General features: G+C 39.9%; 1 long non-coding RNA gene across 1 annotated transcript; it reads left to right on the top strand.

The window, feature by feature from the left end:
- The first annotated feature begins 9,892 nt into the window (after positions 1-9,892).
- LOC136014322 (uncharacterized) lies at positions 9,893-11,597 on the top strand. Its single transcript, XR_010612634.1, has 3 exons — positions 9,893-10,223; positions 10,395-10,452; positions 11,168-11,597. It is a non-coding gene; the product is annotated as an uncharacterized LOC136014322 (long non-coding RNA).
- Positions 11,598-26,577: the final 14,980 nt, after the last annotated feature.

Genomic DNA, 26,577 nt, shown 5'->3' on the forward strand with positions numbered 1-26,577 from the left:
GTGTTACACATTAGTTTACCCTCCCAAAGTGAGAGTAAGAATAGGGTTTTTTTTTTCATACTGTGTCTTTCTGTCCCATCCATTCCATATTAGCTTGTCTAGATGAGAACTCCTGTAGTAATTTTATACAGTATCTGACAGAAAGACACAGCCTACAACCTGAATTTCTTTGGGGTTTACTCATGCAAAACTCTCTGTTGTAATAAATTGATTTTATTTTGATCTTTACCAGACCTTTAGAGTTGTGCCCATCCTGTTTGTAGCACCAATCTTCTAAATGGCCTCATTGCTTAAGGAACACACTATGTTTGGGTTGAAATAGTGAAAAGGGTCCTGAAAATGCAGTTCCAGGTAGTGTAAAATTCCATTTCCTTCTTCCTTCTGGTCTTCAACAGGTACTTAAGAGGCATTCAGAAAAATCCAAGGATTCCCCTCTCAAACATTCCCATAAATGTCACGTTCCTCACTGTGCGTGCTGGTGGTGTGAAGATGGGAACAGAAGAGGCAGAATAACAGGGATTGTCGGGGAGCTGGGTGAAACATCCATGCCTTCTCCTGACCTTTTTAACATTTGTGAGCAAGTCCTTCTCATTCAGAAAATGCATGATGGGAAATTTATGACAAGAAAACACCAATAAATGTAACAGGCCATGAGTCATCAGCTTTTAAGGCTCCACAAGAATCTAAAATGAGCCCTTCTCTAAGAGAATACTTACAGCACAGTGCATCTTGCAGCCCCAGATATGGCTCTTTCACATGCCAAACCGTGTGGTGGCGAACCCACTTAAAGAGATCCTCCCACCCTCTTTGCCTTCGCTTCTCCTTCCCATCCTCCACCCTGCAGTGCTGGAGTTCACGTACTGCTCCGCTGTGATGAGTCAACTGTTTGGGTGGCTGTGCTCCCAGCCAGATTTGTCATAGCTCCTGCTTTCAAAACAGCAGAGAAAGATGTCTCTTCTCTTGCTTTTAAAAAAAAAAAATCAGACTGTTGCCTAGGTCTGGTTTGGAGTTCAGCCATCGAATTGGAATGACAAAGGGGGTAACCCTATCAAGCAAAGAGGGAATCTCTTAACACTTCTCTGCTTTTAAAGAATTTGTGCCCTGGAAAAAACCCCTACTGTTAGATAAGGGACAGCCCAGAAAAGCCACCATCCATGAGAAGGGGATATTTCAGGCCATACTGCCCTTCTAATAGAGCTATTGAAATTCATTATCACTGCATGATACAATCACTCCTATATAATTATCAGGATTTGGGCTGTTTTCTTTTTCTGCCACTGACATATAGGGCAAAGTAAACCAGATCACTGATAAGGCAGACCCCTGGGAAGATCTTCTGCCACACTTGATGCATGGATAGGGTTTTCTGTTCATCACTCAGATGATTTTGTCTTGCAGCGTCTGTTTATTTTCCCTCTTCTTTCATTGCCCAAGTTTGAAAGCAGCCTGAAATAGAATAGGATTTATGCTGCGATTTGCAAACCCTGAACTTTTTATTTAGGAGACTCAAAGATTATAAGGCCGAGAAAGGCCTTTGGTATCCTCCTGTCTGACCTTTGCTACAACCCAGGCCATTAGCTTTCTCTGACTTAATTCTTGTTTGGTCTATCTAGTGGAAAAACATCCAGTCCTGAATTAGGAATTGCAAGTGGTGGAGAGAATTCATCACAACTCTCCACAAACTGTTCTTATGGTCAGTTACCCCATCTGTTTGTTAGAAAATTTCCATCATACTTCAGTTTAGATTTGATGAGCTTCTATTCCCAGCCACTGGCTCTTGTCCTTGCTGTGCCTTTGTAACCCTAGATTTCCATCAAGGGTCAGCTCAGAGAAAGGGGTGGTAATTAGGCACATATATATCACTTAGAGATATTTTCAGTCAGCTTGCCTCCTGAGTAGAAATGTGTTCTGAACAGAGTTACGTAAAGGTTTTCTGAGAAATAGATTATAATTTCTTATCATTCCAAAATGCAAGTGTTTTTGTTTGCTTCATTTGAATTATGGGCATATAATTTTCCTGTACCTGTGGAAACATAACTCCCACTGGATGCTTCTAAGGATCACTGGGTAAATTGTTAAATGAGAAATGTCCTGATACCCTGAACTGCAGAAGACCCACATTTGCCATTGTTGTCAACTGTATTAAACCAAATATTTTATTTGCAAAGAGAAATCAGTATGTATGAGAGGCCAAAGAGAATTCATGTTATCATACTTTCTGGTGTTGCAAACTTATGAATTACAGTTGATAAATGGATTTGAGATCTGTTTCTGAAAGATGCTATCATGATATTACAAGATACTTCTCTGATGTGATGGCCACTTTCTTGAGGATGCTCTGTCAAACACTGTCTGGACCCAGAGAAGCTCAAAAAACTGGCAGATAGTTTGGAATGACAAAGGACAGCCTAGTATCCACAATTTGCTTTATTACTTGTTCTCCCTGATGTTATTATACCACTTTTCCTTTTGCAGGAGAACATCCATTGGTACTGAAGCACATTTACTTCAGATGATGCTTTCTGATCTGATTACATGTAATATTTGTATTTTCTGGTTACATATAATATTTTCATTGCCTAGTTATTGTTATGCTCCCTGGCCTCTGCCCCTCAGCTATGGATTTGGCTACTGCCAGCATCTTGTACACCAGTAACTTCTCCCCTGAGCCTTATCCAGTTTGATAATATTGACAAATTTGATAATATTTGATATTATCAAATATTCTGCCTTTTTTTTCCTCTAATCTGACAAATCTGTGATTTATCTAGCTCTCCGCTGCCTGAAGACTGAGCTGGCTAATTTCCTCTGTGGGAAGGCTCCTTTCCTTCTGTCCTCAGATGACATGAATGCGAGACCAGAGAGTTTCGAACCTGCAGTGTGCCATTCTTGTGACAGAAAATGAATTGGCATTGAGAAGTTTCCTGAGTAGTTCTTGAGACTTAATTCTTTAAGAGTCTTCGGATGAGAAGATTTTGACAAATTTGGAAAAAAAAAGAATTGAAGATCAAAGACCAGGAGGAAGAACAAAGCATGTGTGCTTGATCCCTAAACTGTTTTCTGCTACAAGTACTGATGCACCTTCCAGTGGGAGAGGTGGGTCTGGAAATTGAAGGCAGGTTTTCGAAAGACTGGGTGAGAGGCAATAGTGAGAGTATTTAAATGGTGAAACATAGCTATATAACTGTTATGGCAATACTTTTTCTCCTGGTCTATTTTCCTAATAAAAACCCCAGTCTTGACAGGGCCAGAGTGGGGACAAAAGAATTGTTAGGGATCAGTTGCCTTACCCTGATTGCTAGACCTCTGGGGAGCTAGTGTGCAAGGTAGATAGGATTCATTAACAGATGCAGAAGTAGGCTTTCAGACCTCTTTCTCCCATGCATAGCTGTCCCCAGGCAGGAAGAGATGCTTAAAAACATAGAATTGAATTCTTGCTGCATTGCTCTCTTGTGTTGCTTACTCCTGTTAAAGATGCTCATGAGGCCAGGACAAACTGTGAGTTGGATCAGGAAAGTTTTCCCCAGTGGTTTATGCCACAAGCCAGTGAAGAATTGGCAAGGCATAAGAAAACACCCTGTGCTCTCCCACACAGAGCAAGGAGAGTAGCTGGCTTAAGAGGGAGCTGTGCTGGGTTGATGCCAACTGGGAGTTTTCCTTTGTGGATGATGAATTCTCGGTAGCTATTCCAGATCAGCCCAGATGTGGGGTGGGAAGGGGAGAACCTAGCCCATAGGTGGATCATGCTGACACTTCCATGAAGATAAACTGGCTACACAGGAGCCAATCCACCAGATAGGCTAGTGAAAAGAACTAGGTGAATAGCCAGCTGAAGACAGCAATAAAAAGTCTACTGTCACCTTTGGGGATCAAGGCCCACCACTGTAATCACTAGCACAGATTTTCTCTTTCAGTGCCACTTGACAGCAGGTTGCTGCTGGGGTTGGAGGGCACTTAAATAACAAGCAAATTTAAGTTTAGCTAATTTGCAATGAAACACTCTAGATGTTCTAACTAATGATGCTAGATTATTCATTAAGAAGTGGTGTGTTGCTACCCATGTAATGGGGACGCAAGGACAACTTCCATTTTGAAGTTACAATAGAATGATTTGAGGGTTTTTGTCAGTCATGTTCATGCAGTAGGAATTAATACTGCATGTGAATGAACAAAAATAATTACTATGCTCTGCAGTTAGAAGTTCCAGTGTTTTTTGTTTGTTTAATAATTTTCTGGAATGGCTCACAGACATTGGCTCCCGTTGTCCAAATATTTCATTTATATTCAACTTTATAGCTGTCCTGAAATGTAACTGGTCATCTGGCCGAAACCAGAAGGCAGCCAATTAAATTCACCGGAAAACATTAATCTGAGCAGAAGAATTCACAGCACATGTGTGCAATCATTCCTCCTTTTACGTATGCTTTCTGTTCTTCGCCTGCTCCCCCAGCTCCCGCCCCCTGCTTCTTGTTTCACCAGTCGAAGAAGAATGTGCCAACTCTAACAGCACTGTCTGAGGGAACGGAAAATTAACACCAGCTTTGCTTTTGTGCATTCAGGACCCGGTCCAGGAAGGCCACTAGAGTGATTGTGAATTTTACTCCTGCTTTTACCAGGCCTGGGATCTGGCCCGAGCGTTGTACTGCTAACACATAACAGTGCAGGGTGTGAGGATGGAGGAGGCAGGAGCAGGAGTGTGGGTGGCAATGAGTGAGCCATTGGCTGGAACAGAGGAATGAAATGAAGAGGGAGGGCTTGCAGGAACTGGGAGGAGGAGAGGGGACTGTGGGCATGCTGGGAGCAGAGGTCTGGGACCACGAGGACATTCTCTGGGGCTGAGAGCTCAGGCTGGTTTCCTTAGTCCTCTGCTGTCAGTAAACATCTGTGAACAACCACTGGCAATGTGTGTTTCTTGTCTCCTTCTCCCTTCCGTTTCATTCTGCAAAAAGTTTCCTGTCTCTGCTGCAAACTTCGGCCTCGAAGAAGGGTGCTGTGGCTGTAAGGAGGTCACGCTCTTCCAGCAAGCCAAGCTGGGGTCACCTCCTGGCATCTCAGGACAAAAAGGGAGGGGATGTTTTTCCAAGGAAGGGATTACATCAAAAAACAAACAGGCTTATGTCAAAAAGGCATTCAGGTGACAAAGTTAAGCACTTACCAGCTGGGTAATAATGGAAAGGATTGTACTTGCACTCTCACGCTGAATGATAGTTGTGCAGTGCAGAAGGAAGTAGTCTCCAGGACTACTGCTTTAGATGTAGCAGAAGGTGGCAAATGGGTGATAAATAAAGTGGAATATTAGGGTTAATGTGCCTACTTAATGTTCATGGCAAGAATAATTCCATCCATTGCCTGTGCCACAGTGTTCCTAAATTAATGCTGAGTCCTACATTTCAAAAATCAAGAATCTAGCCGTTAAATAGATAATTGTGTAGTCCCCCATTTTCTGGGATACCATACATGGTTCTTAGGCTGGACTTCCACAAGTGCACAGTGCACAGTTCTTAGAGTCTTGGCATGATCTGAGTTTAAAAGGCATTATAAAAATGCTTAATATACTGGAGAATCAGATACTGGCTATTGTGAAGCTTGTCTCTCTGGGCATTCAGTTTCTTATCTTTAACTGTGAATGAAATAGTTGCTAACTTGTGGGTGATAAGTTTCACAATATGGCTTTTGGTGTCTCTCAAAGTTAGAAGTGGTCTATACATTCATGGAAAGCTGAGTGTAATAAAGTGCATAAAGTGCACAAAGTGCACACGTGTGTGTGTGTGTATATCCATATGCCATATGTAGTATTCATGAACGCTCACTGAGAGGTAATAGAAAAGCTATACTATCCCATCAGTAAGGGTCTATGTGAAATAAGGGATTCTGCCATAATAACACCATTATTACTTCTGGCACTTAACACCCTTATTCATGGACACAAAGAAATAAGGGGGAAATACATTATGTTCTGAACACCAGAGGGAGCCCATCTGGGATATCATCCACTTACTGGCAAAGGGCGCATGCTGTATGCTGAATACAGTCCTTCAAGTATTTTTTTCCTCTCTGCACACACACACTGAGGTTATATCAATCACCACAGATCCACATCACTTACACGCATGTGTATATAACCAAAGTTGTATGATATAGTGTGCTTTATGCTTTTTGTTTTGATTTGGTTATTTAATTCATAATTCAGTTGAGATCTGATACAAATGCTAAGTAGTTTTTTGGCTTGATGTCATACAAAGTTTTAACACAATGCTTTTGCTTATGGCCTCCAGCCAATGTGTATGCCTTGCACGTCATTTGTGGATGCTCTCAGAAAAGAATGTGCAGAATTGCATTTATTTTTTGGCATTATGAGTTGTATGAAAGCTACTTTAATGCTTATTCTAGGCCAGATAGTCAAAAAAATGTAATACTACTTAAATTTTATAAACAAGAGTTTAAACAGGACTGGTTTATGTTATTGTTACATTTTTCAATGAAGAAGCAACATACTGACCATCAGCAGTCAAACTCATCTTTTGCTTCCTAACAGATGTGTTAGTTACAGATATGTTGAAAGCTTTTCTTAGTGTTGAGCCCAGTTGTTTCTGACAGAAAGCACACAACAGGTTACAAACAGTACACAGCTTAGTTAGAAGTTTTAGTGTTGGTTTCAAAAGATGCAGAAGGAAATACAAATGTGAAGGACAGGTCATAGGGTAAAATCTACCTAGAGTGTAATAAGCATTTTGTGGGCATGTGTTCCATTTTCTTTCTACAGATGTGAAGTGCCTGTCAGTAAAAGCTTTCTGACTGGTCCTGTCTGCAGTATCACATGAAAATAAGGTTTTAGCAACTGCTCTTTCTACATACAAAATTGAATGTTCCAGCAGTTCAAAAGAGAGATGGCTGGAGGCATAAATGCCTTGGCTGTGGAGTGTAAACAAAATTGATCCATGTTCAACACCTGACAACTAGTGTTTAGGATCTGAGATGTGGACCTCAGTCTGGACATACCTTTTCCATTTCAGAAGCTTTCCCCAGACTGCATGGCAGCTGCTGACTTGTTCCCATAGCCTTAGTTCCTGTCACAATTTGTGGCACCACGAGTGCAATAATTTCTGAGAAATGCCATAGCAGATGCTAGAAACGGAGGGACTTTCAGGTTGAAGAGTTTAAATTTTTGATCATTCAGACCTCAGAGTTTCGCCCTGGCAATCGTTTGTCTAGAAAGAAGGGAGAAAAAAATTGCTCAGGATCTCTGGGTTAAAGCTGTGTGATGCCCCTCTGTTCACAACCCAAAGTGAGCAGCACCTTCTCATCTTTGGGTTTTGACTTGCTCAAAGGAGCGTTGGCTGTAAAATGTAGCACAGAGGCTGCTCTAATTTACAGCTGTCTGCAGGCTTCTTAGCAACCAGCAGGCAGGACTGCTAGCTTTCCCGTATGTGTTTCTTCCTCCTTTCAATCCAGCCCTTAGCAGAAATTAAAGCTTAAAGGAAAGAAACGGAATGTCTTGAGGTGATCCTATTCAGAGTCAGTTTGTGACCACCCCCACCCCCCCCCCAAGCAGCTTAGAGAGCCCACAACAGAAAGAAAAGCTAATAAACTATCAACTTAATCTGGTGACATCAGTATGATAAATAACTGCAAAATTACAATAAACATTGAGAGAGCAGAAGCACAGTGGGTGATGCTGTGTGAAATGAGGAGTCCTTCAGACACAGAAAGTGATGAAAAGCACTGGAGCAGTGTGCAACATTTGGTCTGGAGAGGAACAGATCATGTACTAAAATATATATTAAACATAAGCTCCAGCAAAATCTTTAAAATGTCATCTATTCAATTGATTTTAATTAGTTCTGTAAGAAGAGAAAATGAGGTACAGCTTTCAACGATTATGGAGCTGAATAGGTGTGCTAACTCAAGGTTATTGATTTGGAAACAAATGCTGACTTCAGATTTTCCTAGGAATAGATGAAAATACCAGCTAGAATAATGTCACATATACATTAAGTCAGAGCACAATGTTTAGTTATACCAGTTGAAAAAATTATTAGAATATTTTTGCATAGTGTGAAAATGACCAAGAATTAATTTTTTACTTTAAAATATACCTGGATTCAGGAAATTTAGTTTTGATTACTTCAGGTGAAGTATTTTTTATTGTAATTGAATGTGAAAATTGCTAAAAGAAATCTTAATGGGAATGCTTGTTATTGTCTGATCACCTAAGTACTTTAAATAAAAAAGGTCAAATGAACAGCTAGACATTTGAGTGCTTCCTCTGGATTCCCAAGCTAGATATGCCTGACATTTTGTAGAATACTATCACCTTGATTTTTCAGTGTTTGATGGGTTTAGAGTTTCCTAGCTTCCTGTCCTCCAGATTTCTTCTCTGAACAGCTATTGCTGCTCTCTGTCTACCTCCACATTAGCTTCTTGGAGCAAACAGCTTAAAGTCTTTCTATTGAATGCAATGCTAGCCACTTTGCAATCTATTTCAAGAAAAGGAGAGAATTCTGTCAAAAGAAGACTGGGCGATCCTCACCACTGGTGGTTTTTAGGGCCTTGTTGAACAAGTGTCTGGAACGAGATGGATTGAACCAAGTATATATACTTAGGCAGGGGAGTGTTGCAGAAGATCTCTGGAGAACCCTTTAATTCTTGAAACACTTCCTCTATTGTTCTAAAAGATAAATAAAGAATTAAGTAAATTCCATATTTATTTTTCTTTGAAGTATCATGATTTCTAGAGTTCGGTAGCACAGCGAAGTGTTTGGAGTGGTATCATGCTGCTACGTTGCAATTGTTTCTTTTTTTTTTTTAATATCTGCTGAAGAAAGTTTTTCACTTGATGTTCCTGTACAATGATGCTGTTGCCACCTTCATTAAATCCTCTGGCACTTTGCCAAAGGGTTAACCTTTGCTAATCAAACACAAAACAGCAGAGGTCTTGCTCTCACTCAGGCTTTGCTACTCCTTACCGGGTGCTTGCGAGGTGAGCAGCATGGCAGCACAGCCAGAGAACGTCTGAAAGGCCCTCAATTCTGGATACCAAAGCAGTGCTAAACCACAGCTGCAGAGGTCGTCATATGCCGTTGTAACAATCAAGCATATAAACAGGTTTGAAGACTTTTTACGTGAGTGTTCAAGTCATACCTAATCAGAGAAGGCCAGGGAGAGAAGATGCAGTGGCTGTTAGCAAAAGGGAGTTAACAAGGGATGAGGTCAGGAATGTGCTGATGTCTTTAAGCTGAATGAGGGGGATAAAGTGTGGGAAGTCGCAGCTTTTTAGAGGCGAAGCCACTGTTGGGTTAATTAATTGGGGTGGGATGCCTGCACATTGAGGGGAGGAAAGGAGCTTCATTTGGTACATGTATATTTTTTGATCAGGAGTTACAAAGGGCTTTGGAGCTAGGGGAAGGACAGAAGTGTTGGGTACAGCTCAAACTGCCAGGGAGCGAAAGAAACTTGTCATATTTTCGAAAATAGGCTGCAGCTCCTAGTGCTGGGGGTGCTTCACTGCAAGTAGCACAATGGGCCTGAGTGAGACTCCTCACTGACTGTCCCTACAATTTCTGACAAGGCTCTGTCTGCCATAGGTGAGATTTCACATGTGGGAACTGATTTTGATAACATGAAATGCCACACAGCAGGCTTCCCACAGCATAGTATTTCCCCCGGCCTGACAATATCAGGGACTTGGTTAGATTTCTCTGCGGGATAAACCCTATGTGAGTGTTCCTCCAAGCTTGCAGAATGTCTCTTCTCCCTGATCTCTTGCTTTACATCAGCATCCAAGTAAGCTGTTTCCAATTAATGGCAAAGGAGTTAATTTCACTATAAGCTGTGTGCCCTGATATCAAGGAGCAGAGAAGGCTGGTTTGTTTGACCAAGAAGCAGTGGCTATTGATCTTATACTCTAGCAATTTTAAAAGGCTTGGTTGCTTGTTTTTCTTTCAGTGCCATACTCTTTCTCCTTCCTCCTCTTCCCTTTTTTCTTTGTAAAACATTGTAAACTTTACACTGATAAACTTCATCCCAGAGCTTAATTTTCCTGCCAAGTTTGGGGAGGGGGAAAGAGAGTATTTTCAAAAATTATTTGTCTGACTGCCTAAATACAGATTTCAAAATTAACCTGTCCACAGGATTGCTCAGCTTAGGCATCCTAAATATATTACACCCTGTCCAGCTCCAGAAAGTATAATCTGATGTCTTGGGGAAAAGGGTAATTTTGGGAGGTAAGTAAAAAAGTCAACAAGATTGTAATTTTTAGGGGGAGGGTTGTATTCAGCTTGCATAATAATATCCAGAAAACAAAAGACTTACAGAAGGCATGACTGACTTTTAACAATTTTATATTGTAATAGTATTGATTAAAACTATTGATGTCCAATCTTTTATAATTTCAGGTGCTTTAAGATGAAAACAGTATTCTGGGGAAGTTCCAGTGTGCTGTCACAGCCTCAGGTAAGCACTGCAAAGCACAAGTTTTATCCCTTCTTCTCTCAGAAATGCCTGTTGCTTTTCAAAGGAAGAAGAAAAGTAAAGGAAGAGAGATTGGTTGCTTTGGTTGTTGTTTTATCCCCTAGTTTAGTCCAAAATATTAAGGTAAAGCAGCATCAACGCTTATAAAAACTTGTCATCTGTATGCAACATTCATGTTGTGCGAGGCTGGAGGCAGCAGGCATTCAGCATGGATGGGCATACCCATTCTAAAGATTTCCATCTCTCAGTTGCCCCTGTGAACAATTTTATAGCTACTCATCCTGTTGGTGAAAGAACAAAGTGTGTTGAAGGTAAAGAAACAGATCCTTTTTCTTGTTTTAAAATACAAAGCAAGCACAAAATAAATCAAATGGACAGTTGCATTTCACTGTTAATCAGTGCTCACATATTTCAGCTATTTATGAACATTTTCTAATATTCTAAATATAAGCCAGGATCTTTACAGACTGTGGAGATGAATCCTGGCACTGAGGCCTCAGATGGGATGCATCATGTTATCTGATTTACACCACCTGAAGGTCCCTAGTTTTGAATGAGGTTCAGATGTTTCACCTCAACCCTATGTCTGGCCCTAAGAGCTACTTTGTACATTTATAAGCTTATCAAAGTGTGACTAATAACTTTTCCACATGCCCATCACTGAACATGTTCCTTCTCTCTTTCAAACCTGTTTTAGGTGGAGGAGGGGAAAATCCAGGAGGAGGTCTGCCTGCCTTTCTTTGGCTAGCTGACAAGGGGCACAGTCAGGAAAATGTGGCTGGAGCTCCTCTGCCCAGCTTCAAAATGGAAAATAAAGAAGTGCCTGGTCGCAGAAGCGTAAGAAGATGAAAAACTTGTTTGCTTGCTTGCTTGCTTGAACTGAAGGATTGAAGTTTTTATCTCCATTTTTTCCTCCACTCCATCATGCAAAGAGTTATTCCAAAATCACTTGGCAGCTGCAAGAAAGCTATTTCCTAACCCTCAAAATAACTTTTGTTTTGAATAGTTCCCAACTCCTTAAAAATGCATCCACATGTATGTATGTTTTGCATGGGAAAGAAAACTTAGGGTAGAAAGAAATACTCATGGTTAATGACAATTAAAAGTCTGTTACAATCATTATTAAATTCAGACTCAGTTCTGTGTTTAGAGTTCTGGGCATTAAGAAATATATATTTATGATACTAACTGTGCAAGCACTAAGGTAATGGGCAGTCCTAATTCCAAACTTCTGCCATCTAAGCAGAAAGGGTGAGTCTGCTTAGACCCCCAAGTTCGACAAAGGAAGAGAATATTTTAACTTGCTACAGTCCGAAAAGGCTTTTTAAACACTTTTGGCTGGCGGCCACATAAATAGAAATACCAAGGCTGACCTGCACAATACAAAATAAAATGATGGGAGCGCAGTTTGCCCAGTTTTGCTTGACAGCCTTGCTTCACTAGCTAGCTGAGGGTCAATGTATGTTGTTGAATACTTCTGGTACCTTTCATCTGCCTGTGGACTGCCAGAGCACAGACCTGCTGGGGGATTTCATCCTAGCAGTGGTCAATAATGAGCTCAGGAAATTCATTTACACTACATTTGTACCTATTCCCTGCTACTTTCATGAAAATGGAGACAACTTGGAATTCATCTCTGAAAGCTCAGCAGAGGCAGTACAGCAGAAGAAAAGATATCAGGAAAGCAGACCTTGGAAAATAAAAGACATGGATACTTGGTGGAAACCAGGCATTCACAAATGAGGCTGGATTCTTTTTTTTTTTTTTTTATTCTATATATAACAGTTTCTGTCTTTTCCAAAGAACAAAAATTGTGAATAACGCTACCAGCATTTCCATAGCACAAAATGTCTCCCCTCTTCAGGGCAGTAAGTGGACAGATTCATTGCTAAAGAATGATGGCATGATAAAAACATCCGGAAATTGCATATTTCTCAACCAGTTATTGTCTACTTCTTCTTAACCTAACTCTTTCTACTTGAAGAGAGCCTGGGGATTTCCAGCCTTCCCTCCCCTTCAAACTGGAGCTGTGAAAAGCTGTTGTTGCTCTTCTTCAGCTGGCCTTGTTACTGTGCAAGTCCTATCACCCTCCTCCCTTCTGCGAATGCTGAAGAATTTGCAAAACTCCACACTGCTTGGGGAAAGAGAGTCTTCCACATATTTTAGGGTCCCCTTCACAGACACATCTAAAAATGTTAGTCTTATTGCTCTATTTCAGCAGATCTCAAGCCTACAGATTTATTGTTTTTAATAAGCTGCTTCCAATTCACTGATAAATAAAATGTATTCCTGTTATGCAAATAATAATGACTAGCAAAAGCCACTTCAAATTAAAAAGTGAGAGAAAGTAGAGTTAACTAAGAGAACAAAAGGCCAGGAAAAGAAGTACGTGATAAGCAGTATTTGACTGTGATGCATCACTGGACAGGAAAAGTTGAACCATTTGACCTCTGGAAGTCTGTTCCAACCTGAATTATCCCATGATCCTAAAAATATTCAGCCTTCTCATCCTGCAGGATTGTCTCCAAAGTAAAATGCCCATTTAATATCTTCTTTTTACTGCAGTTCTCAGAAGCTAGCACCTCTGCTTGCTCCTTTCTTGTCATGCTTTCCAACACTGCAAGTACAGAAGTAAAACCATTACTTTCTCTGCACATAACTTGGGCAAAGATTGGATACTTAAGGAAGATAACAGATTTGATGAAGAAATTCAGAAACACAAAACTGACAAATAAAATAAACAAGTTTATCGTGTTTCCTGCATGAAAGCATGAAAGGAAAGTTTCAAAGGAAACAACTTTAAAGTAACAGAACATGTAAGAACATGTGATTTAAAAGAGTTTACGAAGTAAGATTTAAATATAGGGGTTTAAGTTGGCTGGATGATAGCTACTCAGTTCTTTAAAGGTTCTGGATTGTTTTGTTCAATGACAGAAATGATTTAACTTTATTAATAACTTTATTATGTTAGTTAAACAAACTGAAACATAACAAAATAGATAAAAAGAACAAAAAGAAAACCCCAACAACTTAAATCCATCAACACCCTGCAAAGAAGCCCCAGACTATCATGCAGTCTGAGCTATTAAAACTGACATCAAAATAAATTAGGAATTAAGCAATGCAGCTATCAAATCAAGACTAGGCCAATTATCAGCCTCCCTTCTTTGAACTCTGTTCTAGTTATGATGATTTTGCATCCTGGAACCGCATCAAGAAGTGGTATTACACAACAGACACCAGGAGAGCACTCCTGATGAGCAGAATGGGGTATCTTTTCTTTCCCAAAAGCTGTCTTTTCAGAGCTCCATGGACTGTTAACACAAACCATAAACCAGGTCGTATTTCAGTCTTTCTTGTGAAGTGTATCTTACAGATAGAGGACCAAGGATCCTAAGAGCATCATTCTGAGGCATGAGGAGGTAACAGCATGTTTTGAGTGAGGGGCTGAGCTATCCCTGCCTCTAGTGAATGCTTAAGATTGTTTCAAAACACAGGCACAATTCAGTCTTGGACATAGGTCCTTGCCAATTCCAGATATGTTGAAGGAGGTGGGATCTGCCCTTGCTGTCCCACAGCTGCTCATTACTATTCTTCTGTTAGATGGTATGCTGCTTTCAGGTCTTCTGGTGGCCCATCTTGCGTGGGTGCTTCCCATGAAATGGACTAAGTTAGCAATTGTAGTGGGCTTTTTAACAAACAATGGACATGTGAGCGATCCAGGACTCTTGCCATTGGTTAGAGTTTGTAGTAAGCATTAACGGCCTAGTTCACAGATTACTTCAGAGCAAAGTTATGGCCACATATGCGGAAGTTCTGCAGGAGGGAAACAACTCCTGGATGCTGAAGAAGGGACCAATCAGCTAGTGTTGCTCCCAGATGCTGAAGAGGGAACCAAGCAGCTGCCTTTGCATTACGTGTAGAGACAAATCAGCTGTCTTTGCATTATGTGTAGAAACCAATTTTTATAAAGCTTAAGCGCAGGACCAAGCTTGGAAGCTATAAAAGGCAGTGCTCTGAAGTGAATAAAGATCAGTTTCTGATTACATTAATCAACGTGCTGTCCGTGGATCTTCCGCAAGCAATGAATAGTTACAAGTTTTATTTTGCCCATTCTAGGTAGTTCTGGGTGAGAAGAGTTCACTGGACAGTCTGCCACCTCCTGTGTAGGACTGAGCACTGGTAGCAGTGGGGTGATGGTGAAGAATTAAGACTAGGTTGGAACTGTCATCTCTGTGGGGAGCAGCTGAAGCTGTTCAGAGTCTGACAGAGGAGTGTCTGCAGTATTATCTGTTGTGATGGGGACTTTGACTGACCCTCATACAGACCTGCAGCAATTCCACAACAAAAATTTAAGTATTTAGAAAGACTGGGAGATTTCCCAGCTAGAGATAAATCAACAGCTAAAAAGAAGTCCAGAAGACAAAACAAAAAGGAAGGAAAAATATGCAGTTCATGAACTCTAGCTTTCATAACAGCTGACATTCTCTTAGAATGTATCTTGGACCTCTGTTCAAAAAAGACACAATGCTGGCAAGTTCCTTCTACTACACAAGTGAAGAAAGACTGGGTAGCTGTTGGTACAGTTTCTTTAGTAACATCTGGAACTTCTTTTTCCCAGAAGGCCCATGGAGAAATTGAATGACAGATGCGTTCCTCAGCTAAGGGGCTTCTTGGCCTTTCCCTGGTTTCTTACAAATACCTCTCAGTGTGCTTAGTCAGATCTTCCTCCAGACCTATGGACATATCAGTTCCAATGGGACAGCGTGGGAGATATGCAAATTTGTCTAGTTGAGTTCAAATATGAATTCCTCAGTTATCATAGAATCATAGAACAGTTAGGGTTGGAAAGGACTTTAAGATCATCTAGTTCCAACCCCCCCCACCCCATGGGCAGGGAGACCTCACACTAAACCATCTCATCCAAGGCTCTGTCCAGCCTGGCCTTGAACACCAGCAGGGATGGAGCATTCGCAGCTTCCCTGGGCAACCCATTCCAGTGCCTCACCACCCTCACAGTAAAGAACTTCCTCCTTATATCCAATCTAAACTTCCCCTGTTTAAGTTTTAACCTATTTTGGGCAAATTTCTACTGAAACAAAAGTTTTGAATATTTTCTCTCTTTTTATCAGAGTATATATGCCTGTGATCTTCCCCTCCAAACAGCAAAAATGTAGACACTGAACACCCACATTCCTGAGGAAGCCAAGATGGTTTTATCTAAGTGACAAGGTCCAGGGATGATAGTACATTGCCAGGTTATGTAAGGTCCAGTTCACATATCCAATTAAAAAGAGGGGTTTTGTCAACAACTGACCACTTAACGTTCATTTGTCAGCGAAGATAAAAGTTAGTGAACCAGAGAGCTGACAATCATCTTTCCATTTGGAAGGCAGCATTGCATTGGGAAGCTGATCTTCTGGCATCTCTCTCAGTACAGAAACGCTACTTCAAAATTTCTAAGATGAAGTGCAGTTAAGAAGTAAATTTATCTCGCCCTGGTGTATTAGTGTTCTCACCATGTGTAATGTTCATTTCCTCTGCTGGAATCCTGATGCGCAACAGCAGGTTACACAGCCCTGGCTTCTGTGAACCCATTGGCTTCACTTAGGATACACATCTTCATTTTCAACAATGTTGTCATGTTTCTTCCTAATCCAGGCCACTGTGTCTGCTTATTAACTATTAGGAGGTATTTCCTCAGGACAGCTCTTGTCTTCATTAGTATGTTTGCTGGTTTATTTCAGACCTGCCAAAATAAAGAATGCGTAATAAATTTCAGAATAAAAGCCCTGGACTTTTAAAAACATCATTCTTATAATGAAGAAGTAATGCCTAGGTTTTTGACCTCTTACATTCTCTTTTGGAGGCACAATTTGAACATGCCAAGAACTGAAACCAAAACAGTCATTAACTCATTAAGATTTAGTAACTTCAGACCATGAATGAGCTCAAAATATTACATGCCTTTTTGCCTCTCTTCTGTCTGTCTTTCTCTCCAGGTGCCATGCTTCTGTTGTGAGCCCAGCAACTGAATAGGTCAGGCCAAAATCTGGCCCTTAGAGATCTCAATAAAGGGTCCAGTGCAAAGACTTGTGGATAACACAATAGACAGTACTCAATCTTTCGAACTCTAAAGCTGGTACAGTTATACTATGTAAGAAAAGAACACTGCTTAGATAAACTAAAAACTGTCAGCGGGAAAACAGATAGTAGCTGGGACATACGGGTTTTGAGGAGAAAACTCTGAAATAAGCTGTGACAGCTCAGTCCTGTAATCCTTTTCAAAAAGCCACTCATCTCATAGCCAGTGGAAATGTTACCTGATGAAGGCCTTCACACTCCAGACATCAGCAGTGTTCTTCATATTTATAGTCCTGTAAATTATGGATATGAAGCCATTTATCTTTCCTGGAGCAGATTCAAACCTGGCGTAAGCTTGCTAGGCTTGCAGCTGGGTAGACTTGGCCCTTTTTCTCTTGTACAGATCCTGCTCCAGAAAAGCACTTAACTTTTAAGGACAAGAATAATCTGATTACTTTTTGCTGGAACCTGTGCATTTGACTTTAGGCATGTATTAGACTTAAAGTGCCCACAACAGGGATGTGATCATTCAGTTCACTCTTACCGATAAATAAAAATATAATTATTCCTAATTGCATCGAAACTGGCAGCTTTGGATGCAACCATTTTCTTTCTGCTTCACACTGATACTAGCACACAAAAGCAGCTAGATGTCTCACTAGAACAAACTCTGAAAAACTTTTCCTTTCCCAACTAAGATCACCCCAACTCACAGCTTCAACTTTTAGAACAAAAAAAAAAAACAACCCCAAAAGGTCACAGAACACAAAGAGAGCTTCTTGGATAGGGTCAAAAATAAGTGGTGCTGCTCCACTTCAGTGTAGATTCTTCTGAAAAAAAATACGTAAGAAAAATCGCCTATTGTCATTTGGATTGTTTGACTGCTTCAGTCCATTTTGTAAGACATGTAACACAAGTGTGTAACACAAGGAAGTGAAAATCTCTCTGAAAAAAAAAAAGAGCAGTCACTATTTTTTGTATGTCCAGCTGAATGCACTTATGATTGTTCTTAGAATATCTTCAGTGAAAGAGAACTTTTTCATCATATTCCATCTTTCTATTGACTGCAATCACTATTGCATCAGGTTTTAAACAATGAGTGCAATTATGTAACTTATCTACAAGCCAGCTAGCTTGCTTTTATTGACCTTTAAGAAATAAATATGTGGGCACTAAACAACCTAACAACCTTGAGAAGTGGTTTCACCCCTGGAGAGTCACTCTTTAGGATGGGTAATGAATAAAGAGCTTATAAGAATCTTTGCAACATATTAGAAACATTCTCCAGAACACCTATAAAATTCATTTGAGACTAATAACCTGCATTGAAACCTGATAAGACAGAAGCTCAGGAAAGAGTTGAAAAAAACCATGATCCATTAGAGTAATGGAAATAAGTGTTTGGAGTAGAAGAGTACTGAGTACATAGATAGGGAGCATTTCTATTTGGAAAAAATGGTGAAAGAAAAAAAAATGGTGTTCTCAGAAGCTACAGAAAAAAAAATCTTAGCTCTTCATGCTGCAGATATCCAAGCTTCAGCACTGAGCTGTGAAGTTTGTAGGCTGTATCTATGTTTCTAAGTAAAAGAGGGTCAGGAATCCAGACTTGTTTCTGCCCTACTTAGGGCTCACTCGCTCTGGAGTGGACTGACAGCATAACAGTCCTATGGGTCCCCTATGGCCAAAAAATACAAATGTCCTTTTGTATATGCTTTTTAATTTCAGATGCCCAAAGTATTGTGATGGCCACCTAACTGGTGCTTCAGAGCAAGAAGGGGAAGGCAGGCAGGATATATCCTGACGCATTTAGGCATGATCCCTGTAATGAAGAGCTGACACAACTGCATCAGGGCATGGCCCAGGAGAAAGCCTGCTGAAGCAGTCTAAAACAAAAATTAGGGATGATCAGAGCCTGCCCTGCCCTCATGTTCCTGCCATTGATTAGTTCATAGCATAGTCTTTCGTTCAGAGACCTCTCATAGCTAAGTGGCCTGCAATACTTTCTGCACACACTTTAACTGTGGATCCAAATTTTAGGCAGAGGGTCAAGGCAGAAGGAGAGACCACATAACCAAGATACCTTCCTTAAAATAAGGAAACAGAGGTGGTTCATAGGTCTTGGGATGGACTTCTTTAAAGAAATTCGCTAGCTTTCCATGGTGTCAGTGGAAGAAGGAAAATTTATTAGCATTGATAATAAGAGTGTAAGTCTGGAAGCAGATGGAAATGACAGAAAGGAAAACTTATAATTGTAAAAAGTGTGAAAATACAGAAACTGCAAAAAGATCATTAAAAGCATAAAGCAGTAGTGTTTATATATAACTGTAAAATAAACATTAAATGCCTAATTAATAGGATTTAAGAGGGTAAACTGCAGAATGTAGAGTAATCTTCCTATTCCACTTTTAAATTAGGAAGAAAATCCAGCTTGGAATCATTAGTAACTGTTTGACTTTGTATTTTGTAGAGAGTTATTGGCTGTGATAACTAGATGCCATTGTCTTATATGCTTTGAAATCTCTGAGCCTCAAAGATACATTTGGCTTAAAAACAATTCCTTGCCACTGTAAGAATCATTTTGGTTAACATTACTGAAAGCTGTTCTTATTGCAAGCTATCTCTAAAACTGGGGTTTTGATATCAGTGCCAAACTTCACAATACAGGTTGTGAAACCACAAGGTTGGCACTATTAAGAAGTGATGAAATGACACAAAACTGAGATCCAGATGCAATTTTAAAGCCAAGTGTGGGTCATGGTTTTGGAAAACAGACACTAAACAAACCCTCAACTGATCAAGGTTTGAAGTAAACCCAGTTCCCACTGCTGTTTCCTATGTTTCTGTCAGTGGTGCTGACTAGACACAGAAATGCAGTGACTTCCCTTTGACATCCATGTCCATCAGCAGTGTTGCTACTATCAGCCCAAATGATCACTTTTTATTTCTCAGTTTCCCACTTTCCTTGCTGAGAGTAACTCCTTTAGGCACTAATAAATTTATTAATTTATAGAGATTTTTTATTTACCTGAAGTAGAACCTTTTCCACAGAAAATACCAATTTTAAGAAGCAGGCATCCACTCCTGAAATAGGAGGGATCATTACAAGAATATGCAGCAAATGAGAGTACCCTTCAAGCATGTCAATGTATTTCAAGCTCTAGCTGCATGTACACTGAGCCAAAATAAGCTAGAACTAACACAGAAGCCAGCAGTTCTGTGCTGCCCTGCTCCTGCTGCTGTTTGGCAAAAAAAACCAACCAAAACCAAACCAAACCAAAACCCAAATTAAAAAGTTTTATTTTTGTTTATATTTCTGTTGCGTCTTAGGTTCAAAAATTGAAGATGTTCTTGGGGCATGAAGAAGTAGAACAAGACTGTTTTCTTTTCAGCTGTGATCTCAACTAATGTTGGCTCAAAATGTTAAATTGAATATAAAACAAAGGCTTCAGTATAGGTTTTAGCCTGCTCTATTAGAAACCAAATCCATAATATGCCTGATTATAATGGGAATTAAAAACATTCACTTGTGCTGGTTGGGCTCTTTTTTTTACCCTTCCTTTCTTTTTCCTGTGACAAATACATTTACTTACTGAAATGGCACACTCATACTGCCAATTTTCACAGTTATGTTTAAGTCTTCACACAGCCTCCAGTGGAACTGTTTCTGAAGTAAACAATATTTGCCCCTGTGTGTTGCAAAGTTAAGTGGCTAATGCGTCAAAGCAATGATTTTTGGGGTTGAATTAATTCTGACTTTCTTCTCCACAAGCAGATATCTGTAATACAGTACAGGCACTGCCAGTAATTGCAGAGGTGCCTTTGATGAGATCTATGATGCAGTGCTCTTTTTTTAAGGGAAAAGTAAGACGTGAGTAGGAGAAGTTCTTGACAACTAGCATTTGAAGAGGTGATCAATTCTTATGCAGTAAAGTTCTCTACTATGTCACGTGCTATTTCATTTATTTTATCAGCTTGAGAAAAGCTATTTGGCTAAATTCATGCCTCTAACAGCTATGACATCAGGATAGATATTGGCTCATTGATTTTATATTCCTTAGGCTGCTCAGGATTTGGTTTGGAAATATGAATAGTATGAAATATGTTTTCTGATGTCGAAAGAAACAGAAAGCAGAAGTTTTGGTTCCTGACTGTCTGATTCTTGTTCTGGCATAAACAATACTAAGAAAAAGAGTATATGGCCAAGCCATGTGACAGATTTCCTGAAGTTGAAATAAGTTCCTTGTGTGAATCTGTATCTACTAACACAAATGGTAATAATCTTTTGACTAGAAGAGAGCCAAAATTTATTCCTGATGGTTTTAGATGACTATTGCTATAAGTAGATTAAATGTGACCTTTTTCATGTGTTAATTATCAGGATATTGAAATAGCAGTTTTTGAATCTGCTTAGTGTCCAGATGCCTGGAACAATCTGAATCCTGCTAGAACTTCCTGGCCCTGCGCATGCAGATAGCAAAAGGCCAGGACCCAGTCCCTGGGTTCAATTTGTGTAGCAGCTTATCCCACATGCAGCTGCATTGTCACCAGCAGTAAGGGTTGCAGAACCTTATCCAAATGAGATTTCTAGATATTTTATGGGTATTAATTAATTCCATCCTCCAATTTCTTTTATTGTTTTTGGTTTTTGATAATTACTATTGTGCTCATTTCACTCCCAAAATCTGTGTTATGGGAATTCTGTTTATATTTGAAGTCTTTTAAGACCCTGCCAGAACCCTAAACTTTAATTTCTCCCATGCCACAGCTGGGTATGTGACTTTATAGTGATAACAGCTGAGGGTGTAATGACAAAATACATTTTGCTAGAAGATAACCTCTCTTTCCCTGGTACCTTTGTTACTAATTCAAGAAGACATAGAGGTGCAAACCAGCTTCAGACACATTTTATTCTCACTTACTGGAGCATGTGTGCAAACCTCAGGATTTGCACAGATGATCTGTCAGTATGACTTTATTGAGTATATCTGAGGTCCAAAACCACTGGGAGAATCAAACGCATGCTTTTAGCACATTGCTGAAGACTACTGAGTACTTTTCAGGACACATTTAAACCAAGTGCTGCAGATCCTCTAGCTGCCTACAAAAGAACTGTTACATTACCAGCTCAAAAGGCAGACAAAAAGTATTACCCTTTTTGAGAAATCTATTAATATCTTTTCTAATAAGTGAGGCAATTGTAGGCATGAGATTGGCATCAGAAATTTGACTGAGGTCCCAGACACATGTAAAGGTTTCTGGTAGTTCTTTCCAATAGGTCATGAACTATCTTCTTCTTTTGTTACATATACTCATTTACATTTGGGTAGAGTGCAGGCCTGTATACCAATGCAAGTAATTTAAAATTAAGACTCTCAGTCTTTTCTGGCTCTATAGTATAAGTTCCAATGCAAAATGTACAGAACACCCACGTAACCCATGGCTTTTAGATCTCAAAGTAAATGTTTTTGCATAATCATGGATTGCATCCAAGCAAATGTCTGTAAGATGACATTTCTGGAAGCTTTTGCATCTTTACATTATATTTAGTTTACACAATATACTGTACAACTGGAAAAAATGGCCATATGAGCCAGACCAACATTTGACCTCTTGTAGAGTGCCTTTGAGAACAGGCTATTTCTCTGCCCTCCTCTGTGCTAACACCTTTTACATCAGACAATTTCAAAATCAGGAATTTCTTTGAAGTTTCTAGTCTTTCTTCCATAGTTTACTTTTCAAAACATCACAAGGCCAGTGGAATTCTTGTATTCATATGCTGGGGGCCCCCATGCAAACCAGCCAGGATCTGAATTTCCCTCTCTTCTTGTCGTGGTTTACAGTTCTATGCATCCACCTTATTTTCCTCTCTCTCTGAGGCAGTCGTGTTCCAGTCTGAGTCACTGAGGGTCCCCAGAGTTTCTGTGTGGGGTTGAAATTTGGACCTTCTGGCCCTACCATCACACAGCCTTTGTCCCGGCGGCATCATCTACCTTGTTTCTTAACAGAGCTCAGCACAGCCAAAGTGCTGGAGCACCTTTGGTGTTAAGGGAGTGGGGCTACTTGTCTCTGTAAAGGCCTTCAAATCTATATGAAATTAATCCAAAACCATTTAGAGTAAGGGAACTAACGCATTTGTACTGGAAATGTATCAAAAGGCAAAATCCAGCGCCTTCTATCATCTGGCTTTCTAATACTATGCATGCTGTTTCCAGGGCTTCTGTCAAAACAGGCAGTGAGCTGTTCTCTTTGTGGGAACTGCTGTGAGGAGGGCATGACAGGGAAATAATTCCCTTTTGAGTGCTTTGGAGTATCCTATGGAGCCTGATCCAAAACCCACTGCAAGCATTGAAAGTTGTGCCAGAGGGACTGTAATGTTCTTTGTGTTAGGCTTCAGCCTATTCACACATCAGCAAATTATTATTATTTTTCTGTCACTAGTTTTACAGAAACTGCTGCAGTGCCATGCAGGAACAGGGAGAAGAAATATCTCCATTTCCTGGGCATAGGTGAAAGATTTTTTCTTGTTTGTTTTAAGATGCTGTGAAGTCCAAATTTGCAAGAAGAGCCAGTTGTCTCTGCTCAGATATCTGAAAACACAGCTAATCTTTAGTTTTATTTAACTTCTATTTTTCGTTTGTCCTATATTTCTCAAATACATTGTTTAGTGAGAAAAATTAGACAGATGGGGCAGAGATCTCTGTCATTTTCAGCTTTTTATCTTTTTTGGCTATGCAATACTCCCTAGATTGCGGAGGACGATGTCTTTCTGATGGGAACCGTGACTTCTTTTGATCAAAGGAAGAAAAGCAAGAAGTAGAAAAGCTGGATGAGACAACAGGCAGAAGATATGAGAAGCTGAATGACAAGTAAAGAAGTTAGCTTTCTAAGAAATAAATTGCCTGTGGTGCTCCTCAGACGAGAATGGCAAGTGCTGAATGTAAAATACGGGCTTTTTTACTTGGTTTATTTTGTTCGTGCCTGCAAATTGACACTTCTCGAAATGAATGTTCCCTTCCAGTTTCAGTCATTATTTTGTCCTCTGTCTGTCGATCATGAGACTCAGCTACTCCTTACAGAGTGGCTTTTGGAACAAGGTCCCAGGAAGCTAGGTGTCAGTTGTCCACATCCCCGAGACACATCAGGACAGCTGATCTTGATGCATGATCCTGAGCATATGTTAAAGTACTTCATGCCTCAGAACAAGGGATGGCTTGGTGAAGACCTGCTTCTTGCGCAGTGCAGAAGCATAGTCTGGATGCTAACACCACCCAGGCCTAGACTGGTTTAATGCCACAGCATGGGCGTAAATATCTGTGACCCGCTTGTGCACTTAAGTAGACTGGTACCAATGTAGTAAATAGTACCACAATACACCCTTTTTTTTCTCCAGCAGCATAACCCAGAAGGGAAGTCTTGTTCTGCTTCTTAACACTCTTCAGCTGTGCAGTTAGAGAAGCTCCAGGAGCAGCTGAGAGGAAAATTTGTAGATTTGTGCTATGAAGTAGGTTCTTCAGTGTCCCATGAGAGACAAGGTCATTTATCAGCCTTCTCCTCAGGACCAGCACAATACAACTTTTCTCTACCTGATCAACTATTTCCATGGAACTTGAATGATTTTTATTTATTTATTTGTTTATCTCTGAGGCTGCTGCTGCTCAGTCTATTTTTGATAAAATTGATCAAAAGGTTAAACAGCTAAGGGCTTGTGCAGAGGCACACTTGCATGCCTACACACATACATGCAAAAGCAGTATGTGGTGTTGTAAACCTTTTCTTCTTGAAAGACTGGCAAAAAATGGACTTTCTTTCCACAGCTGGAGATTTAGCATTGCTCACAGCAAATAAGTTCACCTTAGCAAGGAAGCCAGAGTAAAACATTAATTATGCTGTGTTTCCTCACCACAATTAAAAAATTGATAGAAACTTTTGAAAAAACAAAACCAGCAAGTCTTTAAAAGGGAACACCACTGAGATACAATGTTAGTGAAACCAGTTGTAGTCAAGACAGAGCTTTTAAGAAGATGAAGTATTTATAAACTGCCCTATAAACTGATAAGGCTGTATGATTTTATGCACCGTAATTGCTCTTTGGTACATCCCAGCACCAGCAAGAGGAAAGCGAAGCTTCCCATCAAGCTATTCGTCAGTGTAAGAGAATGTTTAACAGGAAAATAAAATAGTTAACAACCTTTAAAATAGGCTTAAAAACTTTAAGTAATGGGTGCCTTTAAAAACTTCAGGAGTGGGTTCTTTATGGGAAACTCAGAATTTAAAAACATGTTTGGAGTAGAGTCAAAATATGAGCAGTGCTCTGCAGTAATGACACATATCAGCAGTATTTGTAACCAGAAGAACAATGTGATAAATTTTAATCACAAGGGACCAGGCTTTGTGGGAAGTGCCTAATACACAGACATCCTTTATAGGTTTCCAGTTATGACCTATGTCTAAAAGACATTTTAATGATAACTAAGGAAAGTAGATGGATTGTCTTCCCAGAGTGTTGAAGGTCCTGTTTGTTGTCATCCGCAGCTTCTATAAAGACCAGAGATTTTCAAAGGTACTCTTCTGTCCTGCTATCAGCACGCAATACTGCAAGGATGGGACTATCTAAGATAAAACATGCCAGACACATGTACTCCTCAGGATTTCCTGTGGGAGTCTGACCAAGAGAAGGCAATATTAATAAATATAAATTCTGGAACATTATTATCACCAGAACTGTGTCATGTAGTTTACCCTTGAATTCTTATAACCCCTCTAGTTTTCTCAGGCAGTTCAAGCATTTAACTGCAACTGGTCAGAGTGTTAGACCTCCCCACTGGGACAATTGTTTTCAGTTACATTAAAGGCTCAAAGGCTTTGATAGACATGCCAAAGCAAGGAGTTTAGCTTGCTGAATGCTTTAACTCTTTGAACTAATGTGGGATCTGGGAGTCCCCCTACTCTTGGACCTTGAAAATGCTTAAAAAATAGATGTAATCTGGAAGCAGATCAGTGCCAAAAATATGTAATAGTCCTCCCTTTGAGGATGCTGTTGCCCTTTTTTTAAAAATTTATTTTCACTTTCTTGGAAGTGGTAGAGGGAGTATAACAAACACATTGTTTTACTAGACAACGATGAATTAGGCCAGCGAATGAAGTACAGTAACCACAGCCTTCATTAAAAAGTGAATTCACTTACTTTTTAGATCTTCAGAGCTATCTTTTGCTTCTAAGGTCCTCACCAGGGGCTTTTCTTGGTTGCAAAGTGAAAATACCAATGCTTGGTGGTTGGCTTACTGTTCCTTGAAGGAGAAAGAAAAAAGAAGCAAGGAAAAATTCTTAAAATAAGCTGATCCTGTGGGATATTTTGGCCAAAGCATGGTACACTATGCAGCATAGCATATAATGTCATTGGGCTTACAGGAATCTCCAGGATACCTTCTCTTCAAGGTTTATTTTTCAGAAATTGCTCTAAGTTGTTCACATTATATACATTACACTCAGGTTTGTCTAAATAGATGTTTGTTTCAGAAACTTAATCAAACATTAATTCTGTGACAGTCTTGCCTTATAGTGAGTTCACATTAACATACAGGCAGTGGTGGTACTGCATGAGTGCTTCAGGATAGTTTCCGCCGACTCCTTCTATCCCCACTTCCTTTCTAATGCAAGACAAATCACAAAAGTCAAATAACAAAAGGTAGTCCACTTCATGTCATGCTAACTCAGTGGAACAGTAGCTTCTAGACAGGAAACATAGTTTAAGAGACAGCTGTGAGTGGGTAGATCACACTCTATATCGTATCACAGCTTTGTTGAGAGTATCTTTCTTCATAATTTTCTAGGAGAGCTGATTAAATTTCTGCACAAATATAATTTGCAAAAGACTTTGTCCTGCTCATTCCAAACAGAAAACTAAGTCTGCCTTTCAGACAACATGATATGTTTGCTGTTCAAATCAGAACATGATATACTCTTTGATGAAGAGAACAGCAGAAAGCAACTAAAAGCTTAGCTCTAAATAAATATAACACACGT

Source organism: Lathamus discolor, chromosome 5 (assembly GCF_037157495.1).
Source record: "Lathamus discolor isolate bLatDis1 chromosome 5, bLatDis1.hap1, whole genome shotgun sequence".
Classification (NCBI taxonomy): Eukaryota; Metazoa; Chordata; class Aves; order Psittaciformes; family Psittacidae; genus Lathamus; species Lathamus discolor.